The 25758-nt window shown below is 37.5% G+C and overlaps 1 non-coding gene across 1 annotated transcript; it reads right to left on the reverse strand.

The window, feature by feature from the left end:
• Window positions 1-20756: 20756 nt before the first annotated feature.
• On the reverse strand, window positions 20757-20863 carry LOC141681728 (small nucleolar RNA R71). The gene has a single exon (XR_012559153.1). It is a non-coding gene; the product is annotated as a small nucleolar RNA R71 (small nucleolar RNA).
• Between the last annotated feature and the right edge of the window lie 4895 nt (window positions 20864-25758).

Here is a 25758-nt window from a genome sequence, read left to right on the forward strand (position 1 = left end):
AGTAATGAGCTAGTTTCCTTATTAATCACTATAGTTTGTTGGGAAACTACAGTGTGGCTAGGCTAGGTTACACACACCTCTCCCTTCTTATCCTTAGGGTTTCTTGATTTTCACCCTGTCCCTCACCAGGCTCACTTCCCTTCACACTCCCCTCTTGGTTTTTAGTAGATTTTAAAAATAGTTTCTTCTGAGAAAAACTAGAGTGGGTTTTCTTTGACTTGGATTTGGAAATTCTTGATTTTGTGGCTTGGGTAGGCACCTGTTTGGTCAGTGTCACAGGTGCCATAGCCATAGTTGTTTGCAAAGAAATTTGTGGTAGAGAAGTAGAAGGGATAGAAGTTTTAACTCACTTACTTGAGGCTGCTCCATAATTGGCATGTAGATTAGGGGAACCTCCTTATGGTGATTGGCCCTATTAAGATCAGCAATAACCCTTCTCTCTTGGACCCAACAATCTAACTTGTTTGTTGGGTTCTCAATTGAGAGATCCTCAGAGACAAAATTAGCTAACATCATAAAGAATCTAGCATAATAGATGTTGTTAGACCTCTTCTTAATGTCTCCTAATTTACTCCCTAATTTATATATTACAAAAGTACTGAAATTAAAATACTTATCAAAAAGCATATAGAGCATGTTAACAAGTGAATAAGTTACAGCATCAAAATTGCTAACTTTACCATAAAACACCTTAATAAAGGAATCACATAGAAAGCTCCATTATTTCCTAAAGCCTAGTCTCTTAACCGTACCTAACTTGGTGGCAGTAAAAGCATAACCCATAGAAATAAGCATGTTACTCACATCAGTGTCTGTGTGTGGAGCAAAAGTGTTATTTCCAGGAAATTTAAAGCATTTTTAATAGAATCAAAGTTAATAGAGTGTTCCTTACCCTTGAGAGTGAAGGTAATGGTTTTATCCTTGGAGTTGAACACAACTGTAGTCCAAATATCCTCAACAACTTCACAGTAGATGATTGGAGACTCAAGCATAGCATAACTCAGTTTGCAGCTTTGAATGAAGTCCATCATTTTGTGATAGTCTTCTGATGCACGAATGTGCTTGTTCACCAAAGCTACGAAGTTGTTCTTTTTATAGACATACCCAGTTTGAGACATGATTTTGACTACAGGTGCCATTGCTGTGATTGAAAGTAGTTGCAAAAAGGGTTTTTTTTGCTTTGGAGATGAAGAGAGTTAGAGAAATTTCTTGAGAAAGATAAAAGTAAAAATGAAAAAGAAATAAGCTTTAATACTTTCTCAGAAATAAACGGTTTTAAAGTAAAAAGAAAATAAAGTAACCAATTGAATTAGACCAAAATAGCCATTTATAAATAGGTTAACTATTGAAATTCTAATTAATATCCACCGAAATGTGCTTACAGGCTGTAAGTAAATTCGACGGATGATACAGAGAATTAACGGCTAAGATTGAACGCAATTCAATGAATAAAGATTAGACAGTTATCCACCTAGATAAAAGTACCCAGAATAATATTTAATATTTTAACGGATGATAAGATTCAACGGATATTCACTTTCAACGGATAATGAACATCCGTCGAGATGTAAATTCTGACTTAGACAAAATTTTATTTTTTACAAGAAATATTGTTACGACCGGTATTTCTAAACCCTATCTATATATAATTGTATGTTTATAATTAAAATTTAAATTGTGTGGAATTATAAATGTGGATGATCTATATGACCGAGTGCCTATAAACTAAGAGTTTAATGTATTAGTTTATATAAAAAAATTTGAAAAGAAAATCGTATCATTTAGTATTTTTAAATGATCATCAAAAGTACTTCATTTTATATGGAAAATTGATTTTAAAAATCTTTTAACAATAAACTTTCAAATTTTATATCATTAAATTTCTAAAATCATAAGCTATTTTATATCATTTATTTTGTGATTTATGGAGGTACATTTAGATTTATAAAAATTATTTGATATAACTTAGTTGATTTTTAAATTATAAATTACTTAGTTGCCCATGCATGCAAATACGCTCCAATTCAATTTAAATGGGCATAAGAGACCATTCATACCCCACACACCTTCTTCTATCCACCAAAAGGCTAAACTACCCTTGCATGCACTTTTGCTTGATTATTGGAGAAGGACACTTTAGTACATTCCAAATTCCACTATTGAATTAGTGCATGATGAACCATAAAGAGAGGAGTTAACCCAAAACCACACTCCACTCAAGCTCATCATTTTCACTCTCAAATTTCCTCTCCTCCCCCTCTCTTTTTCTTCATTCGGCCGAAGCCCCTTCCTCCATTCCCTTCAATTTTTCTTCATCAAATCCTTTCCATTCTAGTGTAATTCCATTACCCATTCATATATTATACACTTTACAAGAAGTTCCATGCTTAGGAGATGAAGTTTAATGCTTGCATGTCTTGATTTTATGTGATCTCCAAAGAGAAACTCTTAATTCATGTGGATTAAAGAGTTCTCTACGAGATATACTTTTTATGTCCATAAACAAAGTGTTTCCACGAATAAAACTCTTTTAAAACCTTTGCATGCTACTGATATTTAGTTGTAAAGTCATATTCTACTTTTCATGTTAGAGATAGGGCATTATTTTCAAGTATAATCATATTATATATGCTCATCTTTTCAAAAATGTATATGCATGCTTAGTTTGTGTTAAATTCGACCTTATATGTGCTTAAAATGAATTGTTTCCTTGATATTATTCTTGATCTTAGTTGTTAAAAGGTAGTGTGCTTGATCTTTTGAAGTAGTTAAGTATTTTAAGTCGAATTTATGAGCTAATAACCCTCTTATTTAGTCGAACTTGATTTAGTGATCATCTTGAGTTGCATGTTAAGTTTTATTTTGCATGTTGGTACTATAGGGCATGGATGATCTCCATTATTGGTTGAGGCCTTATTTTAGAGTCTTATAGTAGTAAATTTTCCTTGGTTGAGATTTATTTCGTGGTTTTAAAGTGGGAGTTAAGGTGGAAAGGCTAGGATGGATTTCTGAAATTTTTTCCAGATTTGCATGTGAGTTTTGTATTGATTTTGAATGGGAATTTCTTTGGCATTGTTATGCCCAATCCACGAGGAGTTAAGAATTGGGGTATAATTGAGTCTAGAAGTCACAAATTAGAGAAACCCAACTATTTAGTGAGGTGCACAGACCAAAATTTAGAATTTGTCCGGCAGGGGATAATTTTGTTGCAACTTAGAAATGAGGAGTTTTGACCATGTCATGGGTAGGCCCTCACTAGGCCTTGGTTAGCCCTAGTTAGAGGGAGTATCAGAGGAGTTGTTCCATCCATATTTCATAGGAATTGAGTTAGAATCATGTGTCATAAGTTAGTGCAAAAAAGGACACTTTTCTGTCCAGAAAAAAGGGAACATTGGACTTTAAGCTTAGGCCCAGGTAGGCCCAAGCTAGACCCTTGAGCCAAACCAAGTTTTAGAGTTGCCTTATGGTCAGATAAGTCTAGTGTAGAAGTTTGAGAGGTAAACTTGAAGTGTAAGTATGTCAATTGTACTCATAAACCCATTGGTGTCACCCAGAAATCACTATAATGAGCAAAATCACTTAACCATTAGTTTTAGGGAACTTATGAGTGAGGCCTAGATTGACCACCATAGTTGTAAGATAGTATGAGGTCATTAGAGTGTAAGGCCTAAGTCAGGGTCCATAAGAACTTGATGGTTTAGAAAAGGCACTTCGGGTTATGAGGACGATATTAAGAGTTTTGGCTAGTTTAGCATAACCAAGTGACTTGAGTAAGTGGAGTAAGATCATCCAAACCTAGTGATGCAATATAGTGTGTATGGATATATTATTATGTACTTAAATGTTCTATATAAACATGAGTGGCTATGTGAGCTATTATGCTTATAAGATAATTATAAGTGTTTATGTGTATATATAGGCCTAAGTGTCAATGTGCGTAATTTCGGTTTATAATTGGGGTGAGTTAGTGAGTATATATTATATTGAGGATATTATTATTTTGTAGGCTCTCGAGATGAGGGTAAACTTGCCATTAAAGTCGAGTGAAGCTCCAGTTGCTCCCACCTTCCAGTCAAGTTAAGCCTTTCTCAAGGCAAGTGTTTCAACCTACCTTTTTGTTTATACTGCAAGATAGTGTTAGCCCAGCTTTTATATATGATGCGAGTATTCTAATTCACCTTGATATATATGATCCAAATGGTTTCAAATCTATCTTTCGTATTATATGAAAATGCCATGAACCCTCAGGTATCTATTGCAAGTAGTTTAACTTTGCTTGGAGATTTTTATGCAAGTAATTTAAAAGTCGTACCATGCTAATATACCAAGTAATTGTGATGTGGAACCCTGTGCAAGTTATACTCAGTAACCTTATCTTAATACCTATGTTATATATATATTTGATAATGTCATAACTAATGTGATTTATGTTTAGTTTACAGATCTCACTTAAACAGGACAAATCAGTACTTAACTGAAATCAACACTTATACTGGAGTCAGAACTTAAGTCATCAGTACTTAAGGTACAAAAGATATTTATCAGAAGATAATATCAGGACTTAAAGGAAACGTTCAGATAAGGAAGGCAGTTGATTTACAGGAAGAGAAGATCGAGACAAACATAAGAAGAGATATGCATGAAGAAGGAATTCTATGAAGAATATAATACTTGGAAGAAAAGATATCTGATTGATATATTTTAGGAAGCAGAATTATATTCCATATCAATTAGCGATTATCTTGTAAATGTGTAGTAGATAAACACAGGCATAGGGTTTACACTATAAGTGTTATCACAATCGAGAAGATTATTCATTGTAACCCTAGCAGCTCTCGTGATATTTGTTCATCACTGAGAGAGAACAGTTCCATACTGTAACAGAGTTTATTGTTTTGAATAAAGTTTGCTTTCTGTTACTTGAGTTATTAAAGTTCGATTTGATTGTGCTATACACTGTATTCACCCCCTCTACAGTGTGTGTGACCTAACAAGTGGTATCAGAGCCTATCTGTTAACACACAAATAGTTTAAGATCCAAAAACAATCATGTCTGAAGTAGAAACTCCAACTAAGCCCACCAAAGCTGAAGAACCTCCAAAGACACAAATTCAAAGCCGATATGAGACTATTAGAGTTCCTATATTGGGACCATCTGAATATGCCATATGGAAGGTGAGGATGACCATGTTTCTGGAAGCTACAGATCCAGAATATCTTGATAGAATCAAGGAAGGGCCTCACAAACCAACCAAGCTCACTGTTGCAGTTGCAGGTGAAGCAGCAAAGTCTGTGCCAAAGGAGAAGAGTGATTACACCACTGAAGATATCGCATCAATTGCTAAGGATGCTAAGGTACGACACTTACTGCATAGTGCTATTGATAATGTAATGTCAAACAGGGTAATAAACTGCAAGACTTCAAAGGAGATATGGGATGCCTTGGAAATAAGATGTCAGGGAACGGATACGATTAAGAAGAACAGGAAGACAATACTCACTCAAGAGTATGAACACTTTGACTCAAAGGCTAATGAGTCATTGACTGATTTATATGATAGATTTGTCAAACTCTTGAATGATTTGTCAATGTTTAATAAGGAGTATGATCTTGAAGATTCAAACCTTAAATTCCTGTTAGCTCTTCTTGAATGCTGGGATTTGAAGGCAACAACAATAAGAGACAACTATAATCTTGATGAAACAACTCTTGATGAAATTTATGGAATGCTCAAGACTCATGAACTTGAGATGGAACAAAGAAGCAAGAGGAAAGGAGGAAAGTCAAGGACAGTTGCTCTTAAGGCTGAAGAAGAATCCCCCAAGGCAGCTACCTCAAGGAAAGACAAGGGTAAATCTCTCTTCACAAAGTCTGATACTGAGTCATCAAGTTCTGAAAGTGATAATGACTCAAAATCTGAAAGCTTGCCTGAGACGGATGCTGATGAAGAGATGATGAAGCTGTGTGCTCTTATGGTGAAAGGAATCACAAAGATTGCATACAGAAAGTTCAGGAAGGGAAATAAGTTTTCCAGGAAAGGCGCAAGTTCTGATAAGAAGAATTTCAGAAAATCTGAGGGCAGAGGAGGAAAGTTTGACAGAGGAGATTATACAAATATCAAATGCTACAACTGTGGTGAGAAAGGCCATATATCTCCTGATTGCAAGAAAGTGAAGAGTGACAAAGGCAAGGCTCTTGTCACAAAGAAGAAAAGCTGGACAGACACCTCAGATTCTGAAAGTGAGGAGAATTATGCCTTGATGGAAAATGCTGATAAGGCAAGTGCTGAAAGCAGTTCTGAAGCTGCTGAATTAAAGGTACCTCAAACTACTTATGCCTTTCATACTGATGATATTAATGAGTTGAGAAGATATCTTAAAACTAGTTATAGAGATCAAACTTTAACATGTGAAAGATTAACTTCTGAAAATCTTGCTTGTAAAAAGAGGAATGATTATTTAGAAAAAGAGTTAGTCATGTTCCATAAAACTCAGAAAGATAGAGATGATGCTTTCTATATTAGGGATGAAGTACTTAAAATGAATGAATCTCTAAAAGCTGAGTTAGAAAAGGAAAGAGAGATTATCAGGACTTGGACTAACTCTGGCAGAACAACTCAGAATTTGTTAAGTAGTGAAAACTGGAAAGAGGGCTTAGGTTATGGAGAGGATAAGAATGATAAAGGAACTGTAGATATTAAGCCTATAATTGTTAATCAAAAATCTAAATTAAAGCCTGTTAATTTTGTAGCTGTAAAGTCTGATAATGAGAAATCAGAAGTTAAAAAGGAATTAACTTCTGACAAACTAAAACAGGCAAAAACAACTTAAGTAAACGTAGGCTTAATGACTAAGAAGCAGCTTAAGCATAAGCTGAAAGACGTTAAGAATGCAAACAAGGTAAAGTCACCTAGGAAAAATAGGAATGGAAAGGAAGCTGTGAATAAAAACAATAATTTTAAGCCTGTTCCTGATGCTCCTAGGAAAACGTGTCATAACTGTGGAAGTTCTAACCATCCGGCTTCTTTTTGCAGGAAGAATAAGAACATAAACTCCTTACCTTCAAAGTCAGGAGTTAAGAGTCAGTCTGTTAGATATAAGCCACAAAATCCTTGTTTTCATTGTGGTAGTTTATGGCATTCCATTTATACTTGTTCTGAAAGGATATAGGCGTGGTAACATTTATGAAGCCAAGCTTTCAACAAGTACTGATGGTTCTGCAATCTGTCTGATGAGTAGAGCATTAATTGAAGAAAGCTGGAATTGGCACAAGAAACTCTCTCATTTAAATTTTAACAATATAAATGAGTTGGTCAAGAAAGATCTTGTGAGAGGACTGCCAAAGTCAGTATTTGCTCCTGATGGCCTTTGTGATTCTTGTCAGAAGGCCAAACAAAGGAAATCTTCATTCAAGAGCAAGACTGAATCATCAATTCTTGAGCCTTATCACCTACTACATGTTGATCTATTTGGTCCAGTAAATGTCATGTCTATTGCAAAAAAGAAATATGTTATGGTCATAGTGGATGAGTTCACCAGATACACATGGGTGTATTTCTTGCACACAAAAAGTGAAAATGCATCTCTCTTGATTGATCATGTCAAGAAACTGGATAAATTGGTCAAAGACTCAGTGAAGATAATAAGAAGTGATAATGGTACTGAGTTCAAGAATTTGATAATGGAAGAGTTCTGCAAAAACCATGGAATCAAGCAGGAATTTTCTGCCCCTGGAACTCCACAGCAAAATGGAGTTGTTGAAAGAAAGAATAGAACTCTCATTGAAGCTGCACGAACAATGCTTGATGAAGCAAAGCTTCCAACCTATTTTTAGGTTGAAGCTGTGCAGACTGCTTGTTTTACTCAGAATGCAACACTCATTAACAAGCAAGGAAAGACACCATATGAGATGGTGAAGAAAAAGAAGCCAAATCTGAAGTATTTTCATGTATTTGAATGCAAGTGTTTTGTTCTTAAGACTCATCCTGAACAGCTATCCAAATTTGATCTAAAAGCTGATGAAGGAATCTTTGTTCCTTCAGAGTCTATAACTTGAGAACAAGAGTGGTCATGGAATCTATCAATGTCTCATTTGATGATAAGAAGATTACTAGACTTGAAGATTTCAATGATCATGATCAGCTGAGATTTGAAAATGAAGACTTAAATTCTGATACTGAAAATCCTGACAGTCTAAATCCTGATACTGCAAACTCTGATGGATTAAACTCTGATGTTATTGAAACTGTGGTGACTATGCCAAAGGAAGATGCACCAATGAAGGGGGAGCATACTCAAGATATAACCACATCTCAAGAAGCATCAGAACATGCATCTGGCTCTTCAATTCCTGATTCGTCAAGTTCTGATAAGCCAATTACTGATAGTTCTGAAAATCTAAATTCTGAAGGATCCAACTCAGAGAGCATAGTTTCAGGGGGAGCATCAGAAAATGTTGATGAAGATAGCATGGATCAAGGGGAGCATCCAGTTCTAGAGGAAACCTTCCATCTGTAAGGAAGTGGACTAAATCACATACACCTGACTTAATTATTGGAAATCCTGATGTAGATGTCAGAACTAGAACAACTACTTCAAGTGAATGTCTTTACAATTCTTTTCTTTCTCAAACTGAACCAAAGAAAGTGGAAGAAGCTCTTCAAGATGCTGATTGGGTGCAAGCAATGCAGGAAGAGTTAAATGAATTTAAAAGAAACAAAGTCTGGACCCTAGTGCCAAGACCAAAGAACATATATGTTGTTGGTACAAAGTGGGTATTCAGAACAAAACTGATAGTGATGGCATAATTACAAGGAATAAGGCAAGGCTGGTTGCAAAAGGATATTCTCAACAGGAGGGAATTGATTATGATGAAACATTTGCACCAGTTGCTAGATTGGAAGCCATAAGGATATTTTTGGCTTATGCTGCTCACAAAAAGTTTATTGTCTTTCAAATGGATGTGAAAACTGCTTTTCTCAATGGAGAATTGGAGGAAGAAGTATATGTTGAACAACCTCTAGGCTTTGTAGATTCCAAATATCCAGATTATGTCTACAGGCTTGATAAAGCACTTTATGGACTTAAGCAAGCTCCAAGAGCATGGTATGAGACTTTAGCTTAGTTTCTTCTGGAAAGTGGATTTAACAGAGGAACTATAGACAAAACGCTGTTCTACCTCAACCATGGAAAGGACTTACTTATGGTTCAGATATATGTTGTTGATATCATCTTTGGTTCTACAAATGACAGAATTTGCAAGAAGTTTTCCAAACTGATGCAGTCAAGGTATCAAATAAGTATGATGGGGGAACTTAGCTATTTTCTGGGCCTTCAAGTCAAGCAGAATGAAGAAGGCACTTTTATTTGTCAAACCAAGTACACCAGAAATTTGCTGAAGAAATTTGGGATGCAAGATTGTTCAAGTGCATCCACTCTCATGGCCACTGCAACAAAACTGGATAAGGATACTGGTAAATCAGTAGATATTACTGATTACAGAGGTATGATTGGCTCTCTACTCTATCTAGCTGCTAGTAGACCTGATATCATGTATGCTACCTGTCATTGTGCAAGATTTCAAGCAGATCCAAGAGAACCTCACTTAACAGCTGTGAAAAGAATTTTCAAGTATCTTAAGGGAACAGCTGATCTGGGATAGTGGTATCCCAGAGAATCAGATTTTAAACTAATAGGTTACTCAGATGTAGATTTTGCAGGTTGCAAAATTGACAGGAAAAGCACAAGTGGAAGCTGCCAATTTCTTGGAGGCAGATTGGTTTCTTGGTTTAGCAAGAAACAAAAGTCAATTTCCACATCAACTGCAGAAGCAGAGTACATTGCTGCAGGAAGCTGTTGTGGATAGATTCTTTGGATGAAGAATCAGTTACTGGATTATGGGTTAACATATTTTAAAATCCCTATTTACTGTGATAATCAAAGTGCTATTGCTATGACAGGTAATCCAGTTCAACACTCAATGACAAAGCACATCAGTATTAGGTACCACTTCATAAGGGAACATGTGGATGAAGGTACAGTGGAATTGCACTTTGTTCCAACAGATCAACAACTACCAGATATCTTCACAAAACCACGGTGTGAATCTACTTTTACAAGATTGGTAAATGAACTTGGAATGGTTTCAGGTTCTTTCTCTAAATTTGCTTAGTTTTTGTTCTGATGCATCATACTTTATGATCAGTATTTACAGAAATTACTTTCCTTGTGTATTTTGTGCTTACCTGAAAATTGCTTAAGTACTAATTATTGTCTGATGTGAATTTCTAAACTCTGATAATGATATGTCTGTTTATGTAACTATTCAATCCAATGAGGATACCTGTGCTAGATGCTAACCTAGTAGTCTTCAATACACTAGAGATCCCATGTTAGAAGTAATTATTTCTGTAAAAATTTATTGACACAAGCAAATTCTGATATTGAGCTTAGTTGAGTTTACTTTGCCTATCTTATTACTAAGTCAAAAACTATAATAATGTTTCTCATCTGTTAAGTTTTGATAAATCTGTTGAATGTACTAGGTGCTGATAAACCTCACTTATCAAACGAAAAAGGAAAAGAAACAAGAAATAAAAATCAGGTACTCCTTTGAGATCTAGAGTAAAAATGTGGAAGGGACGACCCAAGTGCATTGCTAGTATTAAGTAATATGCATCAGAAAAGCAAAATATTTTCTTGGTGACTTTTCAGACTCTATGATTACTGGAGAAATACTCTGACAAAAGCATAAATTCTGATAAGCAGTCGTGACTCACTTACACTGAGAAGCCACTGTAAAATGAAATTTCAAAAGATTCACAAAACTAGCACAAAACAGTTGAGGTGGACTCAAACATGAACTCATTCAATAGTAGGCTTCAGAATAATGACAGATTTTCAGTAAAGTTTTAGTTATGCCTTATTTCTAAGATGTACTGAAGTGAATCAGACTTTACTCTTTGTCTGATATTTAGCTTAATGCACACACTAACACTCCATATGAATGATGAAAATTACTGTTGTGGCGCCCTCCAAACCCGGGTCAGAAGTTTGGGCTCCACACACACACGCGCGCGCCTTATTTATAACCTGCTTATAGCAATAATAAAGATAACAATAATATGCAGTGACCCTATGTACCAACTACCACGGATTGCAACAGGTTAAAGTATGCACACAAGCCACATATCTACTTATATTACATACTGTTCAAATCCCAACTGTTCCAAACTCAAAACTGAGTATTAAACATTATTACAACCTTTTACAGACTTAAATTATCCCAAAAGAAACCTACTAGTTTAGCTCGATCAACCTAAACCCCTAGCTCTCACGCTGGACTGGGGATCCGCGGTACCAACTGGTTCCTTCTTAACTGGAAAAGAACAGAAACAATATCGCACAAATGAGCTAACTAGCTCAGCAAGTCACAATGACAAAACTGAGAATAATGATCATCAAGTGAACATGTTTATGATATCAAGTGAACAATGGATTATAATTTAGAATTGGATATTATATTTTCAGGTTAAAAACCAAGGTTAGGCTGCTGATCAGTCACGCACTAACCCCGAGCAAAGCACACAGCACTGCTCTAACTACTGGATCCAAGGCACACATTGGCCTAACTTGACCATTATATGGTCTGACCACGAATCTGGTCCACAATTTTATAAAAACATTCCAATTCTAACATAATATGAGAATAAGCAATAATAATTAATAACCAGAATCATTAACAACAATGAGTGTTTAACAATGAAAGGGTTTCAATCCTTGTAAGGATCAATAAGGTAATTTCAAAGCTTGGATGCTGGGTAATGAAAGAATTGGATAACAAAGGAATCAATGTTTTAGGGTTTCAAGGATTTGGTCTTTCAAAGCATAAAATACAAAGATTTGACTGTGTAAGCAATCTGGTTCAGTGTTTAATATTTAGTTTGTATGTATTTGTGGAGTAGGATCGTATACTTGAGGTTTGTGTTTGGGTATACAACAATCAATGGTCTAGAAAGAATCAGGTTACGGCTCAAGATCAATAACTGGAATCAAGGTTTAGGGTACAGTGCTTCAAAGCACTTGCAATATCAACAAGACTATCAAGTACTACAATATCTCGAGAAAGTTCAGAACACTTGCCTGGTATTAGCTTACTACACTGCACTCGCTTCCAATCACAATCGTCTTACTCCTCAACTACCTGTTTCCCTTTCCTACGCCTTGCCTCTTCTGCTCACATATCATAAACATCTATCAATAATCGACTCATAGAGTTCTATTCAACACATACTTCTATCTACCCTTCGTTTTACCCAAATCCGATTAACGGATTGAAAGTTATGCAATAATCAAGTAAACACCGAATATATAGACTGATAGTCAATCAACAAGTCACATATAGCACATAATACATCACGTAATCAATGATATATTATTTATAAAGAAGTCTCGGGTCATAAATAGGCTTTCTGATATTTAAAATGATTTTTAAAACATTTTTCGGAATTAAAACGGGTCATTGGATCAATTTCGGGTTAATAAACAGGGTTCAGTAGGCCAATTCTGGCTCCGAAACAATTTTATACTAAATATCGAGCTAGGGAAATAATTTAGAATAATATTTTAAAACTCGAAACTATTTTTCAGAATTTTTAAATCATTTTTAAATAATTAAATCTAATTAAATAATTGATTAAAATCAACTAATAATTAATTAAATCAATTAATTTTTGAATTAATTGACCAATTAATTAATTAAAAATTAACTGAAATTAATTAACTAATTAATTTAGATTTATTTTTGAATTAAAAATAATTTTCGGAATTAAAATAATAATTTTCAGAATTTTCAGAAATTAAAAATGAATTTTTATAATAAAAATAAATAGGAAATATGATTTTTAAACATTTTATAAACAGGAATCCTATTTTTGAAAACTTTGCAAACTACAGGGACTAAACTTCACCATCTTCAAAAATACAGGGACTAAACTGCAATTTTGCAGTTTCAGTCGCCGGAAAATCGGGGGTGGCCGGAGAACTCACCTCCGGCATCCTCCCACCACCATCACCTCCAGAATTAAACTACACAACACCAGGAACCTATATCTGCAATCAAAATTCATCAATAACCCCAGACTTGGCCGGAATTTGATCAAGAAACTCGCCGGTTTCCGGCGGGTTCGACGTAAACTTCAAAACACAACTCCCTTCTCTACAGACCTCGTTGATTCATGAAACTTGTACGACTAGATTGCAAATTTCACAGAGAATAAAATACACTATACCACAACATCAATCTATTTCAGAATAAGAAACCCCCAAATTTCAATTAAGAACATTTATACGGGTTATAAACCCTAATTTTAAAATTCGAAAATCAAACTCAAATTTGAACATGTTATTGAACTCCAAATCAGACGTATAATATATCAAAATCATCAGGAAAACAAGCTCTACAACATGCAATCATCAAATCATACAAACAATCATCCGAACAAAAATTCATATTTTTAATAAATTTAATTCAAAAATAAATAAATTTCCAGAAAATAAACCTTTGATTCTGCAGTGAAACAAAGCTCAGAATCTGATAGAACACTTCAAATTCTTCGTTTTGGTTACTGAAGCTTTGAAAACAGAGATCGGTAACGCCTTCGTTTTGCTGTTTGATTCTTAGAACAGTTTATGTAATTAGGGTTTTTCTCTGAAAATTATAGAATTAACTATCTGCAAATGATTTTGATACGAAATAAAATACGGAAAAAGGCTATTTATATTTACGGAATATTAGTATCCTGTTGGATCATTCCGGATATAAAACGGTACGTTTATTTGTAAAAACTGATCCAAACGGTATCGGTTTTCGGGATAATTATCCAATATCAGTACAATTTGTACTGCGGTCATGGTCTCAACGCCTGGTTACACGTATTACGAAGTGATAATTGTGATAGTTTAATAAAAAGCTCACGTTTATCGAAAATACGGGTTTTATTGATTTACCGAAACGAATATTATATCGAAAATGTTGCGCCGGGACCCGCGCAGGACAAGCCGTACGCCAGATCGAAAAAGTCGAAACATGGAATATGCTCGGAATATTACAATTAGGTTAGGAAAGAGTTCTCGGAAGAGTTTCGGGTTCCAAAAACGTAACAACGGTTGACGTCGTCCCAATATATTGGAGATCTACATTTGCGTCCATAAAGGGCTTCATAGGGTGGCATCCCAATGCTGGCATGATAACTGTTGTTGTAAGCAAATTCTACCAGAGGTAAATGTTCGTCCCAACTTCCTTTGAAATCAATAGCACAAACACGTAACATGTCCTCGATTGTCTGGATCGTTCTTTCACTTTGGCCATCCGTCTGGGGGTGATAGGCCGTACTCATATTCAGTCTTGTTCCCAAACATTCTTGAAAACTCTTCCAAAATCTTGAATTAAACATAGACACAGGAACTCCATGACGAACTACAATTTCCTTCAGGTACATATGGACCAATTTGTCGAGCGAAAATCTTTTATTTATAGGCAAAAAATGAGCTGACTTGGTAAGTCTATCCACTATAACCCAAATGGCATCATGATTAGCCCTTGTCCTTGGTAATCCAACTATGAAATACATGGCAATATGTTCCCATTTCCACTCTGGAATCTCCAATAGCTATAACAATCCACTTGGTCTCTGATGCTCTGCTTTAACTCTCTGACAGGTATAACATTTGCTAATCCATTCCGCAATTTCCCTCTTCATGTCTGGCCACCAATAATTCTTCTTTAAATCTTTGTACATTTTGGTACTCCCTGGATGGATGGAATACCTTGAATTATGTGCCTCCTGTAAAATTTCATTTTTCAGCTCCGTCACTGGTGGAATCCAAATTCTAGATGAAAACCTCAGAATACCTTGGTCATCTTTCTGCGTGCATAACTCTTCCCCTACCAAGTGATTTATATCTTGATCCATTACATCTTCCTGACATTTCTTTATTTTCTCAAATAATTCTGGTTGGAAAGTCATACTGTATACTTTCGCTTCCTTAGGCTTGCAAACTTTAATCTCCAATTCCAATTTCTGAAATTTCTTATATATATCTTCAGGTACTGATAACACATTCAACCTTTCCTTCCGACTCAATACGTCTGCTACCACGTTCGCTTTACCGGGATGATAATTAATCGAGCAATCATAGTCTTTGATCAACTCTAACCATTTCCTTTGTCTCATATTAAGTTCCTTCTGTGTGAATATGTACTTTAAGCTTTTGTGATCCGTGAAAATCTCGCACTTTTCTCCATACAAATAATGTCTCCAAATCTTCAAAGCGAAAACTATGGCTGCTAGCTCCAAATCATGAGTAGGATACTTCTATTCGTGTGGTTTCAATTGCCTTGACGCATACGCAATCACCTTTTCGTGCTGGATTAGAACACATCCTAATCCTTTGTGAGAAGCATCACTATAAATTACGAAATTCCCTTGATCATCTGGAAGTGACAAAACAGGTGTCGTGATTAATCTTCGCTTCAACTCCTGAAAACTTTCCTCGCATTTGTCGTTCCATATAAACTTCTCATTCTTTAGTGTAAGCTTTGTTAATGGTGTGACAATCCTCGAGAAATTTTGAACAAATCGACGATAATATCCCACCAATCCTAAGAAACTTCTTACCTCGGTGGGTGTTTTCGGTCTCTCCCAATTTGTAATTGCCTCGATCTTTGCCGGGTCCACTTTGATCCCTTCATTACTAACTATGTGCCCTAAGAACTGAACTTCCTGTAGCCAAAACTCACACTTCGAGAATTTAGCATATAACTTCTTTTTCCTTAAAATCTCCAAAGTCGTTCTCACATGTTCCACATGATCCTCTTCCGTCTTTGAATAGATTAAAATATCGTCTATAAACACAATAACAAACTTATCCAAATACTCCTTGAAAATTCTTTTCATCAGGTCCATAAACGCTGCCGAGGCATTGGTCAACCCAAAAGACATCACTAAAACTCGTAATGTCCATACCTTGTTCTGAAAGTTGTCTTTGGTATATCTTCTGGCTTGATCTTTAGTTGATGATATCCTGATCTTAAATCAATTTTGGAGAAATACTTGGCTCCCTTCAACTGGTCGAACAGATCGTCAATTCTGGGTAATGGATACTTGTTCTTGATTGTCAGCTTGTTGAGCTCCCTATAGTCAATACACAGTCTCATGCTTCCATCTTTCTTCTTGACAAATAATACCGGGGCTCCCCACGGGGATAAACTGGGTCTGATTACTCCTTTCTCTAACAACTCCTGCAATTGCTTCGCTAGCTCTTTCATCTCGATGGGCACCATTCTATACGGGGCCTTGGATACTGGTTCTGTTCCAGGTGCTAAGTCGATTGCAAATTCAATTTCTCTATCTGGAGGAAGTCCTGGTAACTCGTCGGGAAATACGTCTGGAAATTCATTCACAACTGGAATATCTTCAAGTTTTGTTGGTTCTTGACTTCTGTCAATCACATATGCCATGGAATGCTCACATCCTTGTCGTAGTAACTTCTTGGCTTGAATCATCATTAAGAACTTCTTTATTTGTTTTTGGCCCTTGAATGTTACTATCCTTTCGTCTGGCATTTTCACCATTACCTTCTTATTTCGATAATCTATCTGGGCATCGTGCCTAGATAACCAATCAATCCCTAATATAACGACAAATTCTCCTAACTTAAATGGTATCAAATCTACACAAAACTTACTACCAGAAATCTCAATCTCATAATTCCCACAAACTTGATTAACAAATACACGTTCTTGATTTGCTAATTCCACAGTCATTATTTCATTTAAACACTCAACTGGACAATTTAACTTACTAACAAAATCTTGTGAAATAAATGATCGAGTTTCTCCCGAATCTATTAACACTTTGGCACATAAAGAATTCACATTAAGCGTACCTGCCACAACATCCGTATCTTGGAGCGCATCATTCACCGACATGTCAAAAACTCTAGCCCTTGGAGTCTCATTCACTGCTGGGGTAGATCCCATAATCCTTAATGCATTACTGACTGGGGCTGATGTCTTGCAATCCCTGGCCATATGTCCTGGCTTTCCACATTTAAAGCACATAAATCCAATGGCTGGAACCTTTACTGCTGGATTCCGGATAGGCTGATCCTTACTTGCTGGTTCTCTTACTGGCTGATTTCGGCACTCCCTCGGATAGTGCCCTTTCTGGTTGCATTTGAAACATACCACATTCAACTTATTACAAACTCCTCCATGCTTCTTTCCACATACTTGACAATCTGGAAAAGTTAGTCTCAACTGATTTGGCTGATTTGTATTAACTAGACGGTTGCTCTGGCCTCCGTCTCCTGCATTCTGTTTCCTGAAATTAAAATTTATCCCTGGCTGAAACTTGCCCTTCTTAAAATTTGGAAACTTCCGTGGTTGTGACTGACCCTCACTACCCTCAACTTTCCTTTTCTTGCTTTCTTTCTCCTTCTGAAACATCTCACTTTCTGTCTCTGCGATCATAGCCTTTTGTACTACTCCTGCATAGGTATCCAATTCAAAAATGGCTACCTTCCCTCTGATCCAGGGTTTCAAACCTTGCTGGAATCTTTTAGCCTTCTTCCTGTCAGTATCCACATACGACGGTACATACCTTGACAATTCCTCAAACTTACCCTCATAATCTGTTACCGACATGTTCTCTTGCTTTAATTCTAAAACTTCAGCTCCATTTGATCCTGAACAAACTGAGGAAAATACTTTTCTAAAAACAATTCCTTAAACCTTTACCAAGTAATAACATCTGTACCTTCCAATATCTTCACCATCTCCCACCAATAGGTGGCTTCATTCTTCAGATAGTAACTTGCAAACTCAACCTTCTGTTCCTCCTTTACTTCACTAAGGCAAATGCCTTCTCTATTTCCTTTAACCAAACATTTGCTTCAATTGGCTCTAAGGAACCCTTGAATTCTGGTGGGTTTACTGCTTGAAAAGTTTTAAAAGTTACCTGGGGGTTGGTCTGTCTTTGTTGTTGTTGTGCCAGGTGAACTGTTTGTTGGGCCAAGATTTAAAGAATCTGGGCTATTGCTGGGTCTATGGGTCCTGGGTTCACATTTGGATTTGTATCATCTTGGTTTTTGTTGTTGTTGGTTTCTTCATTCTGGGTGTTGGTGCGGGTATTTCTTCTGGCAGGCATTTTCTGTAAAGAATCAATCAACTTGTTTAGCTTTTGAATCAATCTTTTGCATAAAAGAACAGTTTTGCAAAATAGAAATATCTCTTTTTGAAAATAGTTGTAACTAAGTAAATTGCATGCTTCTTTACATAATATATAAACAGTTATGGAAAACAGGGTACATGGTATCACAGGGGTATAACTGGTGCAATAGATAAGGTAAGATAAAACAGGTGCAATAAAATAAATGACAGTGCTGGAAAGGAAAAAGGTACTGATATATATAGATCAAAAGTTTTAGGTAGTACAAGCGTAAGGACGCTTCGGAAGTAAAAGCAAAAAGGGACAACCTACTCACTAGTCATCATAGCTAGTCTATAAAGACAACTCAAAAGTCTACTGATACACACTACACACTACTGTACATACTAAATAATCATAACAACTGATAAGTGGCATTTTATACCACTTAGAGCGTCTTAAAATGGCTTAAATTGGTGTCTTGAAATCAAGTATTTTGTGTATTTGATGCATTTTTCTAGTGTTTATGCATTTCAGGGTTTTAGTTGCATTTCGGGGGAGGAATCATCAAGAATAAGCCTTGCCATGTGTTCACCATTGCGAGAGGAAAGAAACGGGCAGATTACGGCAAAGAAACGGAGTGAAATCAGAATTTTTCCAGTAGAGGTCTGAGCGCCCGCTCAGCATTGCTGAGCGGCCGCGCAGCAAGCTGAGCGCCCGCTCAGCTATGCTGAGCGGCCGTGCAGGGTCGGGAAAAAAGACAAATTATTTTAGGACTTCTACTTCTGTTTGGTTTCCACTTCTATGTAATCTGAGTTTTATGGGACTATGATTTAAGTAGATTTGAGACGTTTTCACAAGGGGGGATTGAAGAAGATTGTGTTTTTACGTAAGGAGCGAAGGAGATAAGGAAGAAGACCGATTTAGCACACTGCAACGAAGAGGAAGCATATATTCTTGTGATTCTTGTTTCGTTGTAACATTGGATGCTAGTTTTCTTGCTTTAAACTTATTTACTCTTGTGACGTACTATGTTTTAATATAATTAGTTTAGTTATTATTTTCTTGTGTTTGTTTATCATGATTTCATATGAACCCATGATGACGATAAGTGCTATTATGGGCTAATCGTGATCATGGGGTTGCAACGGATTTATTATGGAATTTTTTAGTTAATTGTTTAATACTTTAGTGTGTGATGATTGCATGATATCTAGTATTGGTTGTGCGTATTCATCTTATGTGCGTCGCGAACATATAAGATAGGGTGTTAATCTCTTGTGAAGCGACGGTGGATCTTGAGATTTAGAACTTGCCATGCTAGCATAGGTTCATGTACGTTGTGCATGATTAGTGGGTAACTCTAACAGTTTTATTTGCCCTATGTAATCAAAAGGAATAACTTGTGCTTAAATCGTTGTGTTGTCAATTTCTGTAGACATATGGGAACTCAACATTATTGATGACTATTCAACTTCTATCTTAATTGTGGATGATTGGTAGAATGGTATTAGTACAATGAAAGTTGGCTTTTATCAGTTTCGTGTTATTCGATTAATATCATCACTGTCTAATGCTAAGGGTAATAACAATGGCTATAGAAGGAAGTAATAATGAAGTTGTGATCTCATGAGTGTTTTATTATTGATAAATTGAAGTGTTAGTTAAGTGATTAATTAAGTAGTTAATTATAGTTAATATTAATCAACAATTTTAAGTGTTAGTATCTTAACATTGAGAAGTAATCATACATTGGTGAGTGAGTTTAATTAGACAATAATTTAGTCTGAGTCTCTGAGGGAACGAACTAGAAAGTATTCTATATTACTTGCGAACGCGTATACTTGCGTGAATATTAGTGCATGTTTTCGCCCTAACAAGTTTTTGGCGCTGCTGCCGGGGACTCGGCGTATTTGTTTAGTTTATGTACTTACCATCATTGGTCATTAGGACTCAGTGATTAGGACGTAGTAGTTACTTATTTTTTTTTCGGTTGTGTTGTAGGTACTTTAGCAAGCGTTTATGCTAACTCGTTCTCGTGCTCGCAAGAGGACTTTAGATACAGCTGAGGAGACAGACGAAGTTCTTGATATTCCGGAGAAGTTAGATTTTGAGGATTCGGATTCAGGAACTGAGCAGAAAGAACCAGTAAACATGGGAGATCGTATTGTTCAAGCTGATCCAGCTCTTATGGATTTTTCTCGGCCTAAAATTGATGACATTCAGTCAAGCATCCTTCATCCGGCTATTCAAGCTAACACCTTTGAAATCAAGCCAGGCACTATTCAGATGGTGCAGAATTCTGTTTCTTTTGGAGGAGCGGCAACTGAAGACCCCGACATGCACATAAGGAATTTTTTCGAGATCTGCAGTACTTTTAATTATAATGGCGTGACTGATGAGGCTATCAAGTTGAGGCTTTTCCCATTTTCACTAAGGGACAAGGCTAAAGACTGGTTACATTCTGAACCAGCTGGGTCCGTCACTACGTGGCAAGATCTGGCGCAAAATTTTCTGGTAAAGTTTTATCCGATGGCAAAGACTGCTGCTATGAGGAGTGCTCTTACTCAGTTTGCGCAGCAACCTACAGAATCTATGTGCGAGGCTTGGGAACGCTACAAGGAAATGTTGCGAAAATGTCCACATCATGGAATGCCGGATTGGATGGTGATCACTGGTTTCTATAATGGTTTGGGGGCCCAATCTCGGCCCATGCTCGATGCAGCAGCTGGAGGCGCCTTATGGGCTAAAAGCTATACTGAGGCGTATAATCTTATAGAGACGATGGCTGCAAATGAGCATCAAAACCCAACTCAGAGGATGACGTCAGGCAAGGTAGCAGGTATTCTGGAAGTTGATGCAGCCACCGCTATTGCAGCCCAGCTCCAAGCGCTATCAATGAAGGTTGATTCTCTGGCTACATATGGAGTTAATCAGATAGCTATGGTTTGTGAGCTTTGTGCAGGTTCTCATGCTACGGATCAGTGTTCTCTTGTCAACGAATCTGTTCAGTATGTGAATAATTATCAGCGACAACAGCAGCCTGTGCCAGCGACCTATCATCCTAATAACAGAAATCATCCAAATTTCAGCTGGGGGAATAATCAGAATGCTATTCAGCCACCATATCAGCAAGGAGTGAGTAAACAGTTTAACCCACCTGGATTCCAGCAACCACAGCAGTATGCTACAAGGCAATCATATCCGCAACAGGGAAGTGCAGCTGCACCTACTAGTGCTGATTTTGAGGAACTTAAGCTGTTGTGCAAGAGTCAGGCGGTTTCTATCAAGACCTTGGAAAATCAAATCGGTCAATTAGCCAATGTAGTGCTCAATCGGCAACCTGGCACTCTTCCCAGTGACACGGAAGTACCAGGCAGGCAGGAAGCTAAAGAGCAAGTCAAGGCTATTACCTTAAGGTCTGGAAAAGTAGCTGATGCTGAAAAGGCAAAAGAAGTAGAAACTGAAATTAGAGGTGAAGAATCTAAGCAAAAGGAGAAAGCGGCGGAACCAAGGAAGACTACTGTTGAACACACTCTGCCTGAGGCTAATATAGGGGAGAAACAGCTCTATCCTCCACCACCTTTTCCTAAGAGATTGCAGCAACAAAAGCTAGATAGACAGTTCGGGAAGTTTCTGGAGGTGTTCAAGAAACTTCACATCAATATACCTTTCGCGGAGGCTCTAGAACAAATGCCTAGTTATGCGAAGTTTATGAAGACCATTCTTTCAAGGAAGGTGAAACTGGATGACCTTGAAACCGTTGCTCTCACGAAAGAATGCAGCGCTGTTCTGCAGCAAAAGTTACCACCAAAACTGAAAGATCCAGGAAGCTTCACCATTCCTTGCATAATTGGCAATCTGACGTTTGACAAGTGCCTTTGTGATTTGGGAGCAAGCATTAATCTGATGCCGTTGTCGATCTTTAAAAAGCTGGATCTGCCTGATCCAAAACCCACATACATGTCGCTACAATTGGCTGACCGTTCCATTACTTACCCAAGGGGCATAGTTGAGGATGTGCTCGTCAAGGTGGATAAGCTCTTCTTTCCAGCAGATTTTGTTATTCTGGATTTTGAGGAAGATAAGAAGATTCCCATAATCTTGGGAAGGCCTTTCTTGGCTACTGGCCGTACCTTGATAGATGTGCAAAAAGGTGAACTTACTATGCGGGTCCAAGATCAGGATGTGACCTTCAACGTATTCAAGGCAATGAAATTCCCTACAGAAGATGAGGAGTGCTTAAAAGTGGATGTGATTGATTCTGCGGTTACTTCGGAACTCGATCACATGCTAATGTCTGATGCATTGGCAAAGGCCTTAGTGGGGGATTTTGACAGCGATGATGAAGATAGCAACGAGCAATTACAATATCTGAACGCTTCTCCCTGGAAGCGAAAGCTGGACATACCATTTGAATCTCTTGGTACTTCTGACCTTAAGAATGCTGAAGGGAAGCTCAAACCATCAATAGAGGAAGCACCTACCTTGGAGCTCAAGCCATTACCTGAGCACTTGAGGTATGCTTTTTTAGGTGATTCATCTACGTTACCTGTTATTATTTCATCTGACCTTTCAAGTAGCGAGGAAGACAAGCTCTTAAGGATTTTGAGAGAATTCAAATCGGCTATAGGATGGACCATAGCAGACATCAAGGGGATAAGTCCTTCATATTGTATGCATAAAATTTTGCTAGAGGAAGGTAGTAAGCCAACTGTGGAACAACAACGAAGACTGAATCCCATCATGAAGGAGGTGGTGAAGAAAGAAATTCTGAAATGGCTAGATGCAGGCATCATTTATCCTATTTCTGACAGCTCGTGGGTGAGCCCCGTACAATGTGTACCTAAGAAGGGAGGTATCACTGTGGTCGCCAATGAAAAGAATGAGCTCATCCCTACTCGAACAGTTACAGGATGGAGAGTATGCATGGATTATAGAAAATTGAACAAAGCCACAAGGAAGGATCACTTCCCTCTTCCATTTATTGATCAGATGCTTGACAGATTGGCGGGTCATGAGAATTTTTGTCTTCTGGATGGTTATTCCGGGTATAATCAGATTTGTATTGCACCAGAGGATCAGGAAAAGACTACCTTCACTTGTCCATTTGGCATGTTTGCTTTTCGCAGAGTTTCGTTTGGGTTATGTGGCGCCCCGGCCACCTTTCAGAGATGTATGATGGCTATATTCTCTGACATGATTGGAAATAACGTCGAAGTGTTCATGGATGACTTCTCCATCTTTGGACACTCATATGATGAATGTTTGAATAATCTGCGAGCCGTACTCAAAAGATGCGTGGAAACTAATTTGGTGCTCAATTGGGAGAAATGTCATTTTATGGTGCGTGAAGGCATTATCCTTGGGCATAAGGTCTCTAGCAAGGGTCTGGAGGTGGACAAGGCCAAGGTGGGAGTCATTGAAAATCTTCCCCCACCTAATTCTGTGAAAGGAATCCGTAGTTTTCTTGGTCATGCGGGTTTTTATCGGCGATTCATCAAGGACTTTTCAAAGATATCTAAGCCGTTGTGCAATTTGCTTGAGAAAGATGTGCCTTTCAAATTTGATGATGAATGTTTGGCAGCATTCGAGAGTCTCAAAAAGAGTTTGATCACTGCACCAGTTATTACAGCACCAGATTGGACAGAACCGTTTGAGATGATCTGTGATGCAAGTGATTATGCGGTAGGTGCAGTTCTGGGACAGCGCAAGAAAAATCTCTTCCATGTGGTCTACTATGCGAGTAAGACTTTAAATGGTGCCCAATTGAACTACACCACTACTGAGAAGGAGATTTTGGCTATAGTCTTTGGTTTTGAGAAATTTCGATCTTATCTGCTTGGTACGAAAGTAACAGTATTCACTGATCATGCAGCTATTCGCTATCTGGTTTCCAAGAAGGATTCGAAGCCGAGACTCATTCGTTGGGTGCTTTTACTTCAGGAATTTGAGTTAAAGATCAAAGATAGAAAAGGTACTGAGAATCAAGTAGCTGACCATCTCTCTAGGTTGGAGAATCCCGATTCTACTTCACAAGATAGGACGTTAATCAATGAATCTTTTCCGGATGAGCAGTTGTTTGCAATTCAGGAGGAAGAACCATGATTTGCAGATATTGTAAACTATCTCGTCAGCAATATAATGCCTCCTAATTTGACATCTGCTCAAAAGAAGAAGTTTCTGCATGAGGTGAAGTGGTATATGTGGGATGAACCATATTTGTTTAGACAGGGAGCTGACCAGATCATCAGGAGATGTATCCCGTTCTGTGAGACGGAGGGGATATTACGAGTCTGTCATTCCACGGTTTATGGTGGACACTATGGTGGTGAGAAGACGGCAGCTCGTATTCTGCAAGCAGGTTTTTTCTGGCCTACTCTGTTCAAGGATGCTCATCAGTTTGTTTTAAGGTGTGATCGTTGCCAAAGAATGGGAAATTTGTCAAGGAAGGATGAAATGCCATTAAATGTGATGCTTGAAGTCGAGGTCTTTGATGTATGGGGAATCGATTTCATGGGGCCTTTTATCTCGTCTTGTAATAATCAGTACATCTTGCTGGCAGTCGATTATGTCTCAAAATGGGTCGAAGTTAAAGCTTTACCGACAAATGATGCAAAGGCAGTGCTAAATTTTCTTCATAAGCAAATTTTCACAAGGTTTGGAACACCTCGGGTAATCATAAGTGATGAAGGATCGCATTTTTGCAACCGTAAGTTCACTTCTATGATGCAGCATTATAATGTGAATCATCGAGTAGCTACTGCCTATCATCCGCAAACAAATGGTCAAGCGGAAGTGTCTAACAGAGATATAAAGCGCATTCTAGAGAAGGTTGTTTGTCCGTCAAGGAAGGATTGGTCTTTAAAGCTCGATGAAGCTGTTTGGGCTTACAGAACAGCATACAAAACTCCACTTGGAATGTCACCGTTTCAGTTGGTGTATGGTAAGGGATGTCATCTACCTGCGGAGCTTGAGCATAAGGCCTACTGGGCATTGAAGAAGTTGAACCTGGATTTAGATGCAGCTGGTAAGAAAAGAATGCTTCAGCTTAATGAACTTGATGAATTTCGACTGCAAGCGTACGAAAATAACAAAATGTATAAGGAAAAGGTGAAGAGGTGGCACGATAGGAAGCTACATCCAAAGTTATTTGTGCCAGGGCAACAAGTTCTCTTATTCAACTCTCGGCTCCGACTTTTTCCCGGGAAGTTGAAATCAAGGTGGTCTGGACCTTTTATTGTCAAAACTGTGTTTCCACATGGAGCGGTGGAAATTTTTGAGAATGATCCGGACCAAGCATTCAAGGTTAATGGTCAGCGGTTGAAGCACTACTATGGGGACATGGCAAACCGAGAAGTGGTTAGTACCATTTTGTTGACTACTTGAGAAGGGTACGAAACGTCAAGCTAATGACGAAAAAGAAGCGATGTGTGGGAGGCAACCCATGAATTGTTGTTACAAGAACCCTTAGAAGTTAATAACCTATCCAAAAACACAAAAAAAATCAGAAAATAGGGGCTGAAAAAAAAATTCCAGTGACCCCCTT

The sequence above is a fragment of the Apium graveolens genome, chromosome 8 (assembly GCF_009905375.1).
Source record: "Apium graveolens cultivar Ventura chromosome 8, ASM990537v1, whole genome shotgun sequence".
In the NCBI taxonomy this organism is placed as follows: Eukaryota; Viridiplantae; Streptophyta; class Magnoliopsida; order Apiales; family Apiaceae; genus Apium; species Apium graveolens.